General features: G+C 39.7%; 1 protein-coding gene across 3 annotated transcripts in view; it reads right to left on the reverse strand.

The window, feature by feature from the left end:
- The window catches only part of ATXN7 (ataxin 7), an 86,485-nt gene that overhangs the window by 40,890 nt on the left and 28,066 nt on the right, over positions 1-17,529 (reverse strand). The gene's annotated exons all lie outside the window — the stretch shown is intronic.

A 17,529-nucleotide genomic window follows, 5' to 3' on the forward strand; every position in this document is an offset into this window, starting at 1 on the left:
AATATTTTTAAGCCAGAACATTGCTAATGCTCTCCCCATCCATTCTCAGCATAAACATCTGCTTATTAAGATTAGTTTTTAAAGTCCAAGCCTGATTTATAACAAAGATGTACACACTACTCACCACTAAGTGTAATTTGATAATGGACATTGTAGGCAGATGCCTGATGTAAACAGTAAAAGGTTTTGGCTACAAAGATTCCACAGAACAGGGTAACATGCCTTCAGCACTACACCAACCTGGTTATACTTCCAGAATAATTTTAATCACTACAGTTAATATTAGATGCATTAAAAATCACATGTTCTACACTATTAAATTTATACTGACATTTATACAGATAATACTGACTGCATTATCTTTACAACCTCCCAAACACAGAATTAATTTTTTGTTTTTAGTGGAGTCTGATGCAACTACACCTTGTTTTAACTTAACTGGTAGATCTCTTTCTCTACAGACACACTTCTAGTAGAACTTTCATTTAAGACAACACAAGTCTGCACTAATATCTAGAAAGTTTTAGAAAAGGGGAGAAAAGCCCACAGTTGTAGTAACAGTGTAGCTGACATCTCCGAGGAAAAGAAATTTTGTGATAACTCCCATCATTTGCTTGTAACACGTGCCTCAGGTACTGTCAGATCCTATAAAGTAATAAAAATATTTCTATTGTTTTACCCTTTCTGGCTGTGGTCAGTATGTCATTTAGCATCTGAAAGCAGACAAAACCTCCCAAATTACTATTTTTAAGAGCTTGTGATCTGAGGGAGAGGCAAGAGGGAAAAGGAAGGGGACCAAGCAGCACTGAGGACCACATGGAATAGACTGTACCAAAACCAGGCAAATTTCAGACAGAAACCTCAGCTCTGTTACCACCAGACCTGCAGTTGGCCCAAAAAACTAAACTTCTGCCAAGAAATCTGCACAGCAGGTAAGTCCTGCTGAATCTATTGCTGACACTAATTGTCAATACCAAGCAATCTTGAGGCAGAAAGAGAATCTTGGCTGCAAACTGAGACAGCTACAAACAGCACAGCAATGTCTCTTAAATAATCTGGTTTAATCTTAAATAAAGCTCCCATCTATTTAAAGTAATACAGGCCCTTATTTTAACTGATATGAATGTTCTATTAAAAAAAATTAGGTGATCCAAGTCAGGTCCTCAAAACTTCCCCTTTATACACAGATACTTCACTTTCTGCAATGGAACCATTATTTTCTAAACAATATCTTCCAAACTATTTTGGAGAAACACTCAAGTGCTTATCATTCATGAACAGATGTGTTTTTGTGTACTTATCAATGCTGACGTAAAATTAAACTACTGCATTTTTTTTTTTTACTGTGTACCATGCAAGATGATAACAAAAGAAGAATATTTCCAAACAGATATTGTGAACAAAATAACTAAACCCATATAGAAATTAGAGTTCTCTGTTTCACACAAATTTTGAACCAAAGAAAGATTCTAGTAAAACATACAACTTGAAGGTTTTCTGCAAAATTTCAAGTAATGAACACTTAAGTATTAATAGTACACAAGTATTTTATGAATCATATGTGCAGGCCTAATGAATTTGTGCCTGCAGAGAGCATATATATATAATCAAACAAAACATAAAATGATCATATCTACACACAGAAACACTGTTTTGGAAAAAATCTCTCCCATAAGGTTTATGCTTATGCTGCCTCAGATACAAAACAGCCTTTTAATACAAAATAAAATAGACCAAATTCACATTCCCATATCTGAGCTGTTTCATTTAGGTTCAGAGAGAAGCATTGCTGAAGTATTTTCTTCAAGGTTACCCATTTTTAAAATTCCTTGCCAACTCTGCTGTGTACATTAAATAACTTACATTTCCTGCACATCCAGCTTTGGAAGTCCAGCTACTTGAGGGGACATTTGAAAGGCAGAACTGTCCCTGGGTTCTGAGAATAAGTGCATGAACTTTGTTTCACTGAGTAGCTGCTGATTGATCAGCTGAAGGAAGGAACAGCTGAAGATTTGATTAACTGTTTTGACTGTGTTTTCCACTTCAGCAAATACAGCAATTACCCAGCATTTCAGTGAATACGCAAACCTCAAAGTTTTGGCTCAGAGAAATGACTTTCAGTTCAAGACCAAAAACCCCCACAATCTGGTTTAACTAGGCACAGGAGCACATTATGAGATTTGAACACTGTCATAAATCTCTGCTAGTTAGAATGCTTGGTTCTCTAAAAGGAGAGACCTCTCTGTCTCCTTTCAAAAGGATTTTCCTCTCTTTCTCCTCTCTGTCTCAGTCTCCTTTCACAACTCATGACAGTCTGTCTTTCCAAAGCTACAGCTCTGTAGATTTTACTTTTCTCTTCCCAAATTCAAGTCACATTACCCTGGTGCAGGGGAAAAGGATAACCTACCTCTTTTCCATAGGTTCAGCCATGTTGCATTCCCAAAACCCCATCCCCTGCACCATCCCCTGGAGCTCCACTTCCAGCACAAGGCTTTGCTGCAGGCAGCAACACTCCTCTGTGCACACACAGGTGGCAAATCCAAACAGCAATCCTCGTGCAAGGCTACGGGCACAGCGATGCCCCCAGAGCCCTTCCTCCCTTCTCTCTGCCAGGATGCAGAATGAAACACTAAATTTTAGCTCTCTAAAATTTAACAGTTCTGGGAAGTGTCTGCATCATATCCAAGGATAAAAACTGAGCAGCAGATACCAAAGAGAAATGTGTCATGCACACGTGCACCTGCAGCCTAGTGCACAGCTGGGAGTTCTAATTTTAGACTCCCAAGATTTCAATGTTCCTGTAATTATATATAAAGCATATTAAAGTAGACATCTAAGTATTTAGTTAAATTCTTTGTATATGAATTCATCTACATACAATTTTTTTCAAAATCTAACACAAAATGCATGTCAAGTTCTTCATTCAAACTATTAAAGAGGTTTTCTAAGTTTATTGTACAGAATAATAAATAATTTCAGTGGTAAAGTTTACAGAAGATTCTGTAGAAAGACTGATGAGTAACTTTCTCAATGAAACACAAGTAGCATATTTTAATCTGCTGAAAAGCTTGATAAGTCTCCCCACTCACATTGTATCCTGTTACATCAATTTTTCATCAGCAATTTGAATGAAGTCAGTCTCCTTCAAAACCATTCCCATATTCTTTTTAATGAGTTTTCAGACCTAAAGATATTTTTAATTCCTCCAGCCAATTTGTATATTACACAAATGTTGAACACATAATTTGTCATGTAAGATATCTTCATTCAAAGTCCTGCATTATTCTTAGTTGGCATGATCTCATCGTGCCACTGCTGTATTTTGGGAAAGCCAACAAACTATTATTTATATTTTTCTGTACAAAAAAAAACCAAACCAATTCTAAAATAGCTTAAGGAACCCTCAAAAATGAACTGAGTTTTGCAATTAGGACACAAAAATGAAACTGAATTCAGGGAATAAAAACCCTATAATTTGCACAGTAAAATTAAAATCTGGACTAAGCTAATATGAAAGTGTACACAGAAACACTTCAAGTATTACACAGAAAACCTATGAGGGGGAAAAGTTCTGGAAAAGCTACTAGACAAACACAGCCTCAATTAAACTGAAATAAATCACACAGAATATTCTAAAATGTATCTTAAGTCACCCAGCCTGAAGCAAGCTACAATTTTGAATTGTTCTAACATCAAGAGATTTGGTATTTTTCTCCTGTTTCACACACAGCACTCCATGTACTCTGCAGCAGCTGCACTTCTGGAGTAGGAAAAAGGAAGTTTGTTTTATTTAAACCTAAACCCACAGTTTACATAAAACTGCTCGTCGCAGCAGAAGTATTTTGATACGACGTGACTGCAAATGGTGAACGTGTTCCAGGCTTCTCAGCCTCTCCCATCTCCTACCTAGACATGCTTTTAAGGGAAAACAAACCTGCCATATGTGTGGCATTTCTTGCCACTTTGCTGTGACTGTACATATCCAGCCATGTGACTGGGTGCTGGCTGTAACTCAGTAACTGATGGAGCAGAGCAGAGATTTACACATTTCCTTACTAATGGGAACTGGAGGAACACACTGTCATGACTACATCCTCTGTGATAGGAGAACACCCCAAAATTTAGCAATAATAAAAAGTGCACCTTTTTCCCTGCTACCTGGGACATGCACAGTGCTCATCTTTCCACCTCTTCCCTGCTGGCCATAGCCCCAACACCTGTGTGACAGCAGCATGGTGCTAATTCCTTAATTGTGCAAAGACAACACATCTTTGTGCAAAGAACACTCTGGCCACTTTTCACATCGTGCACCTGATACCTGAGGGAGCAAATCAGCATATTCAAAACATAAAATAAAAAAAAAAAAGAAAAACAATAAACAGAACCTGTCAAACTGAATTATATATCAATATTTTCTTCTATTAGGCAAGCCAACTACCTAAAACCACCCCACCCCTGCCACTCCCATTCTCCATGCACTGGAACATCCACCTCAAAAATAAGACTGTTTCAATCATGCCTAATACAGCCATAAGGAAACTGATGCTGTTGATTTTCACATACCAGCTTACACTTCCTCACTCCTCTCAATTTGGCAGGCACTATCAGTTTTCCCACTAAATTTTACTTCCTTTGCAGATTTACTGGGACTTGATTTGATACAATAAAAAAAATAATGTAAGTTGCACAGCAACAAGCATATAAATGTTCTATAGCAAAAAGAAACCCCCAATAGCACTGTGATAGTTAATAAGATCAAAAGATAAAGTGGAAAATAAAAGTGTTTTTGTTGTTATAGTGCAGTAAATGGGGTAACCTGTTTGTTATGTATTTGAACACACATGTAGCTACACAAAGTATTTTGAACTTGGCTATTACATACCTTTAGACAAAGAAATATGACTATTTCAATTATCTAGCTGAGTCTTTACTTCTTGCAGTTGATATATTCCAGCACATCCAGAGCTACTGTCAGAGCTTTCCTCCCAAGAGGAGATCCACCTGTTCAGAAGGGTTAGGCTTTAAACCTGTGCTAACTGGCCTCTGACACACAGTTTTATGAATTAAATAGGCAAGCAGGGAAGAAAAATCAGGCTACCCATTCATAGAATAAGGTCAGTAATTTCACTGCTGGTTATTTGTGATATAACACAAATACAATTCAGCCTAAAAAAACTTTGTGGAAGTGAATTTTCTTCTAAAGAAGAAATTTAGGTTTTGCCTTTGCATGTCACCTCCTCTTTAGAATAAGCCCATTGCTATCCTTATTCCAAGATTTATTTCTTCACTGTTAGGAGAGACTTGATTTATTTTTGGAGCATATCCTCACAAAATCTTCTAAAATTCCATCTCCACATAAAATACATGATATGTGTGTTACAGAGGCAAAAAAAAAAAAAAAAAAAAAGCTTTGAAACACTGAGTGAACAAATCTGCATCAGGTATTATTCTTCCATATCTATCACTAGCTTTCCACTACTGAAATCACCCATTTCACTCTTCAACAGAAACAAGTTGGGAAGGACTGCAACTTTTAATATTTTAAAATTAAGATATATTAAAAAATTAAGATCATTTAGATCATATTATACATGCAGAAGATCTGAAAGGACTGAACTGTTTAAAAGTAGTTTTTGTAGTTTTTCTGCTCTTTCATGGTCAGAGCCTCTTTAACATAACCAGAACACCAGCCCACTTGTGATGTACACAGAAGGTAACACCTTCAGCAGAACAAAAAGGAAAGGAGAAAAGAATTTGCTCAGACTACTCAATGTTTTGATTTAGTTGGTTTGGTCCAACTCACATTTTTGACAGATACTTCTAAGACTACTTCCCTCCTCTGGTCTCTGTGCACATAACAGCACTCGTCATACTTGGGAAGAAGTTATTGGATATGTATGAATGGACCTAACACACAGTGGGAGGTGAAAAAAAGAACTTTTCTCCCTTTCTTTGGCCAGTTAGGGAGCAAAATGCTCTAGTCTTCAGAAAAAGTACTGGAATAGGCACTAGCTTTAAATTTTAGACATCTTATGTCAAAAAGGACATAAAACTAATAAACCTGATTATATAAGCAGCACGACAAAGTCATCCTTATGCAGATACAAGATTAGTCATATTCAGAGCACAACTCTGCAATGAGACATAGGCAAGTGGTGCCCTGCTCCCCCAGGAAACCCCCAGGCCTTGAGTGGTGGTCCTGTGTTATAAGATGAAGTCTATTTGCAAAGGGAAAATCACAGAGGACATGGGGTCAGTATTAAGCACAACAAAGGACATGGAGTTGGTATTTCAAACACACACAGAAAAGCACCAGAGCACCAGTTAAATGTCCCTAGGTAACTCAGGATGAAAACAGTAAGATTAAACAGACAACAGAAAACTGAAAGGTAAACAGGATCCTTTGATATTTTAACAAATTTGTAGCGTTTACCACCCTCCAGTACACTGAAAACAAATAGAACATCCACCTTCCTAAAGCAGATAAAAGATAACTATTGCAAACACGTCCAGGATAACAAAACCACTGTTTACAGCAGAAGCAGATCCTCTGCCAGGCACAGCAGTTGCACACACATGACTTTCAGGACCTAGGCTGGGATCCTCAGCTCAAACTCACTGGGAGATTCAGGCAATCTCTACTGGTGCCTATCCAGGGTAGGCAGGAAGCCAAAGCTGCTGCTGGCCAAACTTGTTGATCCAGTCCTCCCAGCGCTGGCCCACAATGCACTGCTTTGTGTTTGGAAATTGCTCAAAAGCTTTTGCTTCCAGCAACAGCGTGGAACACTTGGGGCAAATGCCAAAGGAGTCCAGGAAAGAGAACTGCCAGGCCACCCCAACAGCAGGGACAGCCCAAATGCCCCCCGAGTGCCACGGCCCCGAGGCGCCGCGATGACGAACACGCCGCGCTTCCTGCCACAGCTCGCTCACAGCGCTTCTCACACCGGGGCAGGAAAAGTCTTGGAGGGATTAAGTTATAAATAAAACTGCTGATGCTGCACCTCACCATCACGTCTTCCTATTTCACAATGAAGGGCACCATCTACCCAGGCTGTGATTTTTGCCCTTTCCTGGGACAGGGGCCTTCCTTCACACTGTTGTGGTTGTCCATGAGAATTTTGGATGGCATCAGCAGGAAGACAGAGAATTGCACTGTTGCACAGAGAACCCCTTTTGCATCCCAAGCAGTTGTAAACAAAGCCTCAGATGAGACATTTTGACAGCACACTGAAGATTTTACTCCTGTGTTCTACTCTGAGGATAAAAATAGTATTCTTATCTCCAAGGCTATCAAGCTAACACTTCAGATTATTAAATTCAGGCCATAAAAACAAGAAACAAAACTTAAGTTTTCTTCCAGCAAGTGACACAGTGGCCTGTGCCCCTACATTTCAGGGCACAAGGTGGGAGTCAGGCAAAACCAAAAGGAAACTTCCCAAACAAGGACTGATTGTTTAGGACTTCTGCAAACACCCCATGGAAATAGTGGTGCTCAAACAGCCAGGTACAGTCAGCTGGTTGTTAAACCAGATTCTAGAGAAGAAATAGCAGACAAGGAGAGGGCTCTGTCCAGCCTAGATACAAACCACAATCAAACCATAGCAAGTACAGCTCAGACATCCATGGGGGTGCAGAGATCCACCCACAGCCCATGGGGATCCATGGGGATGCAGAGATCCACCCACAGCCCATGGGGATCCACGGGGATGCAGAGATCCAGCCACAGCCCATGGGGATCCATGGGGATGAAGGGATCCACCCACAGCCCATGGGGATCCATGGGGGATGCAGAGATTCACCCACAGCCCATGGGGATCCATGGGGATGCAGAGATCCACCCACAGCCCATGGGGATCCATGGGGATGCAGAGATCCACCCACAGCCCATGGGGATCCACAGGGATGCAGAGATCCATGTACAGCCCATGGGGATCCATGGGGATGCAGAGATCCATGTACAGCCCATGGGGATCCACAGGGATGCAGAGATTCACCCACAGCCCATGGGGATCCACAGGGATGCAGAGATCCATGTACAGCCCATGGGGATCCACAGGGATGCAGAGATTCACCCACAGCCCATGGGGATCCACAGGGATGCAGAGATTCACTCACAGCCCAGGGGGATGCAGAGATCCACCCACAGCCCATGGGGATCCACAGGGATGCAGAGATTCACTCACAGCCCATGGGGATCCAGGGGGATGCAGAGATCCACCCACAGCCCCTGGAGAAGGTGCCCCTGCTGGAGTGGGTAAATCTCTGCATCCCCTGTGGATGGATAGGTGATGCCTGGAGGAGGCTGTGACCCAGTGGAGAGAGGGGCCCTGGTCCCAGCTGGAGCAGCCTGTCCCTGGAGCACTGACCCCGTGGAAGAGTGACCCACACCACAGCAGTTTTGGGAGGGCTGTGTGCCCTGGGAGGGGCTCACGTTGCAGCAGTTTTGGGGGGGCTGCTCTCGTGAGATTGGCCCCACACTGGAGAAGTTCATGCAGAAGTGTCTCCCGTGGGAGGGACCCCACAGTGTCACAGGGAAGGACTCCTCTCGCTGAGCAGAGGAAGAAAACCTGGGTGATGAACTGACCAAAACCCCCAGGCCCTGTCGCCCTGTGCTGTCCTGGGAAGGAGGGAGGGGCTGGGGGAAGAAAAGGTGTTTTAACGGCTTGTTTTACTTTTCATTATCCTCCTTTGACTTTGCTAACAATAAATTGACTTTGTGCCTCTAAGATGAGCCTGTTTTGCCCTTGGAGTGTTTTCTCCTGGTCCTTGTCTCCACTCATGAGCCCTTCATTAAGTTTTTCTCTCCTCTGTCCAGCTGTGGCAGGGAAGGGTGAGAGAGTGACTGTCATGGGTGCCTGGCATTGGGCCAGTGTCAAACTATGACAATATCCTAAATGCCAAAATCATATTCTTATAAACCAAGGCCTAGCAAAGCTTTCTAGTCAGAGGCAAGTTAAACTCCTTTAATATATTTCTAGAGTCATTCTAATTGAACAGGAATGAAATAGATGATTTTAACATTTCTTGGGAAAAGTGGAGAAATTCTTTGGAAAATGTATTATTTTGAAAAGTGCTTTCCAAATTATTTTATATGGCTGTCTCAATAATCCAACACCCACACTGTCTGACTATTGGGAACACTTCTTATCCCTCTGACATATTCATCAAAAATACTGCCAGTTAACCCAAATCTTTGCAGCATTTGAGGCTTCTGGATATTCCACACAACTATAGATTTGTTCTGAAGGGATATAAAGAGTATTGGGTATGGAACACATTTATGTATACTGTATAAATGATGCTTCTTTCTCCTTTTGGCATCATTTGCAATTGCCCTCCAGTAAGAGATAAAAGATAAATGATGCTGCAAGTCTTGTTCAGCAGAGTAACACAAATTCAAATGGTATTTTCTCCAGTTCACAAAGTTACTAGGAACCACCTCAGGAATGTTAGAAAAACTTCCAATTTCTATTACCTGGCCTCCTAACATAACTAATTATGAAAAAGGAATAAAATAAAACAACAACAAAAAAATCTAATAATAATAACAACTAGTTCTTGCTAGTTCACAATACACCACTTACAACTGGTCCTGATTTACACTCTACTTATTCACTGAGATGACATCTTTAATGCTCAAAGATAACCAAGATACAAGATCTATAATGCTATGCAGTCTTGTAGGCAGACATGCAAAATCGGATCAGATTCACTCTGAAAAGATACATAATCAAGCACAGTCATTCTAGATTTCCAGACCAAACACGTGATGGAAAATTAAGGTTCTCCTTTAAGCAGCCATCACCTTGTTTTGGAAACAACTTTACAGTTAGAATACAACTATTATTTCACAAGTGTTTCACTCAGCAGAGACAGAGGAGCTGCTTAATCCAGAATTACTAGGAGGAAAAAATGAAAAGATTGCAGAACCACACCCTAGGTGTAAACTGATACAGATTTTCCTCCGTAGTTTCACCTGAAACAATAGCCAGAGGGTGTAATTTAGGGTATACACACCTTGACAAAGCCATGGCTATAATATCTAGGGACTGACAATTAAATGTTTGCATAGTGAAGTACCTTTGGTGCCTGATCATGAGGTTGCAGTGAACATGGCTGTCTCCCCTCTCACCCACTGAGCCCCACAGCCTGGTCCTACATTCTCCTTCCAGTCACAAGAAAAACCCTGCTGACTTGAGTGGATCACAACAAGACCCCACATCTCCAGGTAACACTTAAGAAACCATCAGAACTCCCATTTTCCTACTCACAGCATCTGCTACACCATTTATGCAGTCAGTGAACAAAACCATAGACTGAAAGTTAAATTTTTATAAAGGGTAAAATACACAGAATTTTATGTCCATGGAAAGCAAATATCCAGTTTACTGTGTATTCATTATAGTACCTGATTTTCAAATTTAACTCATTAAAGCCTCCATACCTCATTTTAAGGCAAGCTGCTGTAGGACTTCCAGGCAACTGTATCAGTGAGAAAGCATCCAACCAACTTGCTTGCAAAGAAAACAATGAGAGCTCTAGATTTCAGAACCAAAGCAATATGGACTTAACCTCAAAAATTGCTCCCTACAGGATTTTAGCCCTTCAGCTCTTTTGTACATATTTTTTCAGTGCCAGTTAAGAAAGCTGCATTTTCTGTTGCCCTACAGTAGATGAAGATTCAAGTCCTGCTTAGCAACAGAAGGAAGAGCAGATCAAGAACACTACATGTTTTCTGCCTAATATAATCCCCCCAGCAGAAAAACAAGGCATAACCAATTACCCCTTTCCCCTTATATTATCAATGAAGTTTATCCATGGGCAATGCCAAAGCTATCAGAAGTGGAGATTAAGGTAGGGATGAGTTTGCAAATAAACAATCTCTCATTTGAAACACATCTTACCACAAACCAGCTTATTCCACTGATGGGGCTGATGGGCTTGTGCACACACAAGTAACTGAGCATTTGAGTATTTCTAATCTACCTGAGCCAATAACCCTGAATATTTGCCATTTCCAAACCTAGCAATCATGACTCCAAGCAATGTGGCAGCAGCTGTGTGTGCAGTTTACTTTGATGAAGTCACATCCTGTCATACCCTATAGTATCTGGGGTTACCATGAGTGTCTGACTTGCCACAAGAATCACTGTGAGAGCCACCAGCACTGGTCCTGGCTCACAGCTGCACACAGCCTGCACAAGCAGGGACAGCTTTTGACTGTGCAAAGCCTTCTAGCAGTGGAAACACAGATTACAATAAATTTATTGCCTTCTGTGACAACTGCTTTTATAATCATGCTACCCTGCTACATTAGACTTTGAATTCTCTTTGTCAGATTTTAACACTTGCTGCTAAAAAACCTGAAGTATAAGTACAAAGCTCTATTCATCTCTGTGCTGTCACCTACACTGTAAGAATGCCTAGGAAATAACACTGAATACCACACATATGGGGAACATCCACAGCAGTGGATTATTTCATTCATTACACAGGAGGAGAAACTCAACCATCTTAGAGATTATTTAGAATAGTTAATTACAAGTCAAATATTACAATGGTTTGTGAAAGATGAAATCTTTTCTGTCTTGTAAGAGACAAGAGATCACACCTATCCCCAGATAACCTTCAGCAGTTCCAGCCACAGGCTGGGCATAAGCAGGAAAGTTACAAGAACTGGACACATTCATTTTCACAGATCTGCTGCAATGGAAGAAACATCTTTTAAAATAGTTACCTTAGAGAGAGTAATCTGCATCCTCTTAACCCAATTTATTTAAAAGTATCCTTCACTAAGCCTTTTTGTCTTTCCTGCTCTATTAGATGACAAAGTTACCACCTTGTATGAAAGTGACATTTCTACATATTTATTGCATTGTTCTTCTCTCAGAGTTTTGTTGTTAAATACAGCACAGAAAGGATACAAACCCCAATCCTTAACCAAGTATTATCAAGACATCACTTCTTCTGCACAGGGATAACCTAGCTAATCATACATATCACTTAAGAAGCATTAGATAACTGTGAATTCCTGACTGTTATATATGTGTACATAAAACTATTTCCAAAGATTCTTATAAAAAAGAAATATCCTGCCTCCTCACATATTATGGACCAGATCAAGACAGTCTTGTGGCTGAGGTTCCCATAGCCCTGCAATACCACACTAATGCTATGGTAATATCTAAAACCTGCAAAGTATCTTTAAAGCATGAGAGATGACACAGTTCTAACTTGCAGTCTAACATCACAATATTCTATTTATAACACCTGACTCATCTTGCCAGAAATAATTAAATATTGTAAACAGAACTTAGATTTAAAGGAAAAATAATAACTAGAAAAAAATTAGGGCTAAACACTGCATAGAATTTCAGAAGTAACATCCTTTCAAATTACATGTTTTTCAAGCAATCTCTCAAAACCTCCACAATTTTCCTAAACAGTTCAATGCAATTTTAAAGACTCCCTGTAATTGTTTTATGATAACCAGTCCACAAAACCTTAAAACAATTTGTGCAAATAGTCAATTAAAATGCAATGAAATGAAGAAGAGATTTATCTAATTATAAGCTGTGAAGAGCTATGCAGAATGTCAAAAAAGAATGGGACTTTGTACTGCTACCTTAAAATATTTATTTCAATGTATTAAAAATTCTCACAAGTGTATTTGTAGGTATGATATGTGATATGATTTGACATAACAAAAAAATCAACTCAACTAAGCACCTCCCAAGGCTGAATAAAAACAAATTTATATTTGAAATAAGATGCTGTCTCTTATTTACAACTTAATATTGGAACAGAAGTTTCACCAGTGCTTTAATTATTTATGGAACCTGCTGCTGGGAAAATCCTAGAGCTTGAGTTTATGTGATAAAGATGCTTCTAGTGAGCCTCCCAGGCCTGGATTTCACTGTTCAACCCTGCCTAGAAAGAGCTCAAGAAGAACAAGGGTCCATCACATGGCTCTTAGTACTGTCACAGCTCTGGTAACTTCCATTAATAGCAATTAATATAATCAAACCTCAAAGCTTCTGCTGAATGCCCTAGAGGTTCACAGAGCCTTTTTTTTTAATCCCCAAGACATATTAACTGTCAAAGCCCAGAAGCTGAGCTGTTACCAGGTGACACGATGCTGAACAGAGTTTGCTCCCACCTGCTCTCCTGACTGATTCCTACTGTCACTAAGCCTTCCAGTGTCTCCTGAAGGTGCCTACCAAAAACTGACAATCTGCATTCCCACAGAAAATTCAAGGCTTGCTTTATTAAGACAGTACAGTCTAAAAGCTGTAAGATACTGTGCTACATCACCCCACAGTCAACAGCAATTCTGACTTGTGACCCAAGTTACAGATGTTCTGTCCTCCTCCTCTGCTTTGCTGCCAGTTAATTCTAAGCTATGACAACAGTACCAGTGAAATAGACAGTACCAAGGGATTCACCTGTCAAAGGGTGTAACACACAAAAATACCCAAACAGACTAAAAAATGTGTAACTGAAAGAATGAGGTGTTTAAGCTCCAGTAAAGACACGATAGTTTCAGCATGCACTGAATACACCATTAAAAAGAATCAATCCTAAATTGTCTAACCAAATCTCTTTTCTGCTCTCCATGCTTTTGTTTTCCCATCTGAGATGCTATCATTTTCTTTCTTGTAAGTTTTATAATTTTAAGTATTTCAAAAGTATTTTACAAGTCAGTATAAGAATATAACAGACTTTTATCCCAACCATTTCAAAAGGGTTGCACAAATTAATAACTAATGGTACACGTAATGATGATGTACATGGGTTGACTCTCTCTGACTCTCCAGCACAGATCTGGGGTGGGGATGGCTCAGTTTTGGTTTCTTATTTTGGATTTTCTTCCCCATGTTTTTGTTTTATTTAAAGGAACATACATGACAACCTTTAGCAATTGAAATTTTACTGTGGGGAGAGTCAAGAGTTCCTTGGGTGGTGGGAGAGGGTTAGGCACCCAGCCCCAATAAACAACTTTGCTCCTCAGTGTTTCCAGCTGTTATCCATAGCTTCTCTACTCTTTCACAGAGCAAAATGAGCCAACCTGTTGTTAAATTTTGCAAGAAGCAACAGTTGCCTCTGCTGAAGCCTGTCAAAGTTACCACGCATGAACTCTACACTCACACACACAGTTCTATTTAGAGATCCTCTTTGCAACAATGGGCTAGAAAAATTCTTGAAAGAAAATTAAATCCAGCTCAAGTTAGCAAGGATCTCCTGAAAAATTGTTTCAAGCACTGATTATGAGGTTTGATATAAAGAATAATTTTTTTCCAAATCAAACAGTGTCAGGTACTACTGACACATCAACCTCCTTTTAAGATCTACTGCACCTCCAAGATGAACTGACTGTCTGAAAACATTTTGGCTGCATCTGATGACACTCGCTCCTACTATCACACAAGTTTGGAATATGCACTTCAGCAAGGTTTCATTTTAAAATATAGGAAAAAAATGTATGAAGAGGATGAGATTTTCTGCCGTGCTGTTTAGGAATTCATCTACATATTATAATGTGACATGCTATCCTTGCTTCATCACAGCACAAGTGAGTGGCAGGGGATTCACACCTTTAGCTGGTTCACAAAGCAGTAAATAATTAAGTGACTGCATGAGCCAAAAGATTCTGTCACATCAATTACACATGAAAATAACTAATAAGCACAACTGCTTCTAACTAATTCTTACCTTGATAGGATTGCTCAGCAGAAGAAGGTTTCAGTGTACAAAGTCAAAGTAAAGTTTAAGGCTTATTTTAAAGTAAAATTTTCCCATCCCATTGGGTATCCCTCTCTCACTTCCATCTCCTGGGGATTTTCCATACCAAGAGCAAGTCAAGTCCATTGGGCCCGTATCTTATTCTTGCAGCTCTGATTTCTACATCAAAGCTCAGTGTGGACTGTTACTGTCTCAAGAAGCAACATATAGAAAAGTATCCAGTGAGTTTCTCACTTTGATGAAGGTCAGTGAGGATCCCAGCAGGAATGACTTAATATTATGTATTACCAGAACAGAAAGCATATAAGAGCAGTGAAAAAGGAGCAGGGAAGTATGAGACAAACACTGGGAGTTTGGGAAGCTCAAATTCAAATTCTTACTTCAATATGAGCTTGGTTATGACAAGGAGGGTTAGATAAAGAAAAAAACATGTTTGAGACATGCTTCCTGATCCCTGCATGGAACTAGCATCATTGACAGGTATTAGGGACTCATTAGCCTTCACAGCAACTACAATGCTGAGAGAGGAGCTGCCTGATGAGCAAATAGAAAGTGCCACTGACAAAGGTGTGTCTGAAATCCTGCCTCTCTCCACGGCTTGCAAATATTGCCCCAGAATTACAGTTACAACCTCCTTTATTCCTTTAAAAGAAATAGCATGCATCATTCTTTGCCTTTAAAGTTTAACAAAAGGAGAAGCTGGCAATGTTAAGCCCCTTTTCTAATACAGTGTTACAAAAAGAGGAACACTCAACTCTTCATTCAGGAGACTCAGACTCAACTGCCTGGGAGGCTGAAATCCACCTCTTGCCACCAGGCAAGCCGAGGATGAGGCCATTCCCACCAGGAGAAGCAGAGAAACAGCACATGGGAAAAGAAACAACTACCACCCATACCCCAGTGGGGACACAGGCCAGTGGGAGCCTGACAATGGTTAAATAAAGAAAATGGTTCTTGGTTTTGAACCTAATTCTAATACATAGGCTGTAAAGTCATGTTCCTTCATTTGCTCCCTCTCCAGGCCATGAATATTTAATTCTTTTATGCAAACTGGAAGAGTTGCAATGCAAGGTTAAATTAGCCTAAATAACCTTGAAATCCTTTTGTGAAGTTGGGCCTCAGAGTCAACTCCCAATCTGTAGAGAAATAACTTTCTTACACAAGGAGTTCTGCTGTTACTTGTATTTAAAACACTGTGGAGTACCACGATAAAAGCCTTGAGGTTAAAGTGGATTTAACAAAATTTAAACTTTTGGTTCACTACTAAGGACCAAGGTTTAGAAAGTCCAATTACTTAATAAATGTTTGTTCCTCAGTATTGAATGTAAAATTCTTCCTGGGAAAGGGAATAATTTACAGGATTTTCAAAGTTTTATTTGATAACACAATCGTATGCTGGCATGTTTGCTACTCCCCTAGTAGCCTAAGTTAAGTTAATCTAAACATAATTAATACTACTTTAGCTCTATTTTGCAGCAGGCCAAACTCCCTACAGACCAACTACAGGTATATGCCAAGTCAGTGTCTCATTCATAGGTCATAAAGCAACCAAAATAAATAGACTTCTGGAAGTCTGACAGGGCTACTAAGTTCCACTTTTAATTCTCAAAGTATTTTATGAACTTCCTTCAACTCATAACCCTACAAATCATTCACATAGTTGGAGTCTGTGCACAAAAGCTGTGTCTCAGTGATCAGCCTGTGCAAAAACAGTTCCATGATTTCTCTCCAGTGGGAAAAAAATAGGATAGATTATTCTTTACCCCACCAGCTAATCTTCAGAATCTGGAAACCTTAGATGCTTGCATTTTAAGAGGCAGAAATAAGAGCAAATGCTTGAAAATCCTCATTGGTAAAATCTTTACTAGGATAATGTGTATGTTTATCGTTGTAAATGCTTTTTAGCATTTAATTGATTTGCCTATTCAGAAAAAATGAATTGCATGTCCAGCACAATGATTAGATTGGAACTTGCCAATGAAGTAATAAAGTGATTTTTCAAGTGCCTAAGAACACACAGATACACTTAAGACGGCAAAACAACACAAATGAATCTGAACACTGCAGCACAGCTGCCTACTGCATCTTTCTTCCATGCCACAGACCACCAACTCTGATCCTAGAAACTGTATTTTCCAAATTTTAGCAACATTAGGAATTCTACAAAAAATAGCCATTTTGATTCAGACTCAATATGGATCACTGCCTCCCAATCCTGCTAGCCACCTTGCCTTAGGTTTCATTTGCTGCTTGCAGCTCACAAGTCGGTAAGTGCTGAATCAGATCATCTCCTAAGGTCGCTGGCAAGTTCTGCTTCCCATGATTGTAAACCATGTCTACAAACTCAGTCTTCCATTTCTAACAGCATCAAATAAATGACTTGGGTCTAACTGCTCCAGTATTTAAAACAGCTGGGCCTGTTCTTTGGCACATCTCAGGCAGTCAGAGGGAAACAAGAACCAATAATATTAAGATTATAAAACTTTCTCTGTTCTAAAACAATCATTAAACTAGAAAAACAATAAATAAAAATTAACATAATAAATCAGGCTCATCTCTTCCTTTTTTCCAGTGCCTGTTTGAAAGTAAATAATAATCTATAACTTTCATTCATCATCTGCTTACAGCTCCAAGTAGCATTGTTACTCTTGCAAGAAACTAGGCCGTAATGAGCTTTTGCTAATCACAGGTGAAAGGTCACTCTCATTTAGCAGAGTACCAAGCAATAAACATAACGCATTGACATGACAGAGGAAAGGATTGGTATTGAAATACTGACATGGATTA

This window comes from Oenanthe melanoleuca, chromosome 12, assembly GCF_029582105.1.
Source record: "Oenanthe melanoleuca isolate GR-GAL-2019-014 chromosome 12, OMel1.0, whole genome shotgun sequence".
NCBI lineage: Eukaryota > Metazoa > Chordata > Aves > Passeriformes > Muscicapidae > Oenanthe > Oenanthe melanoleuca.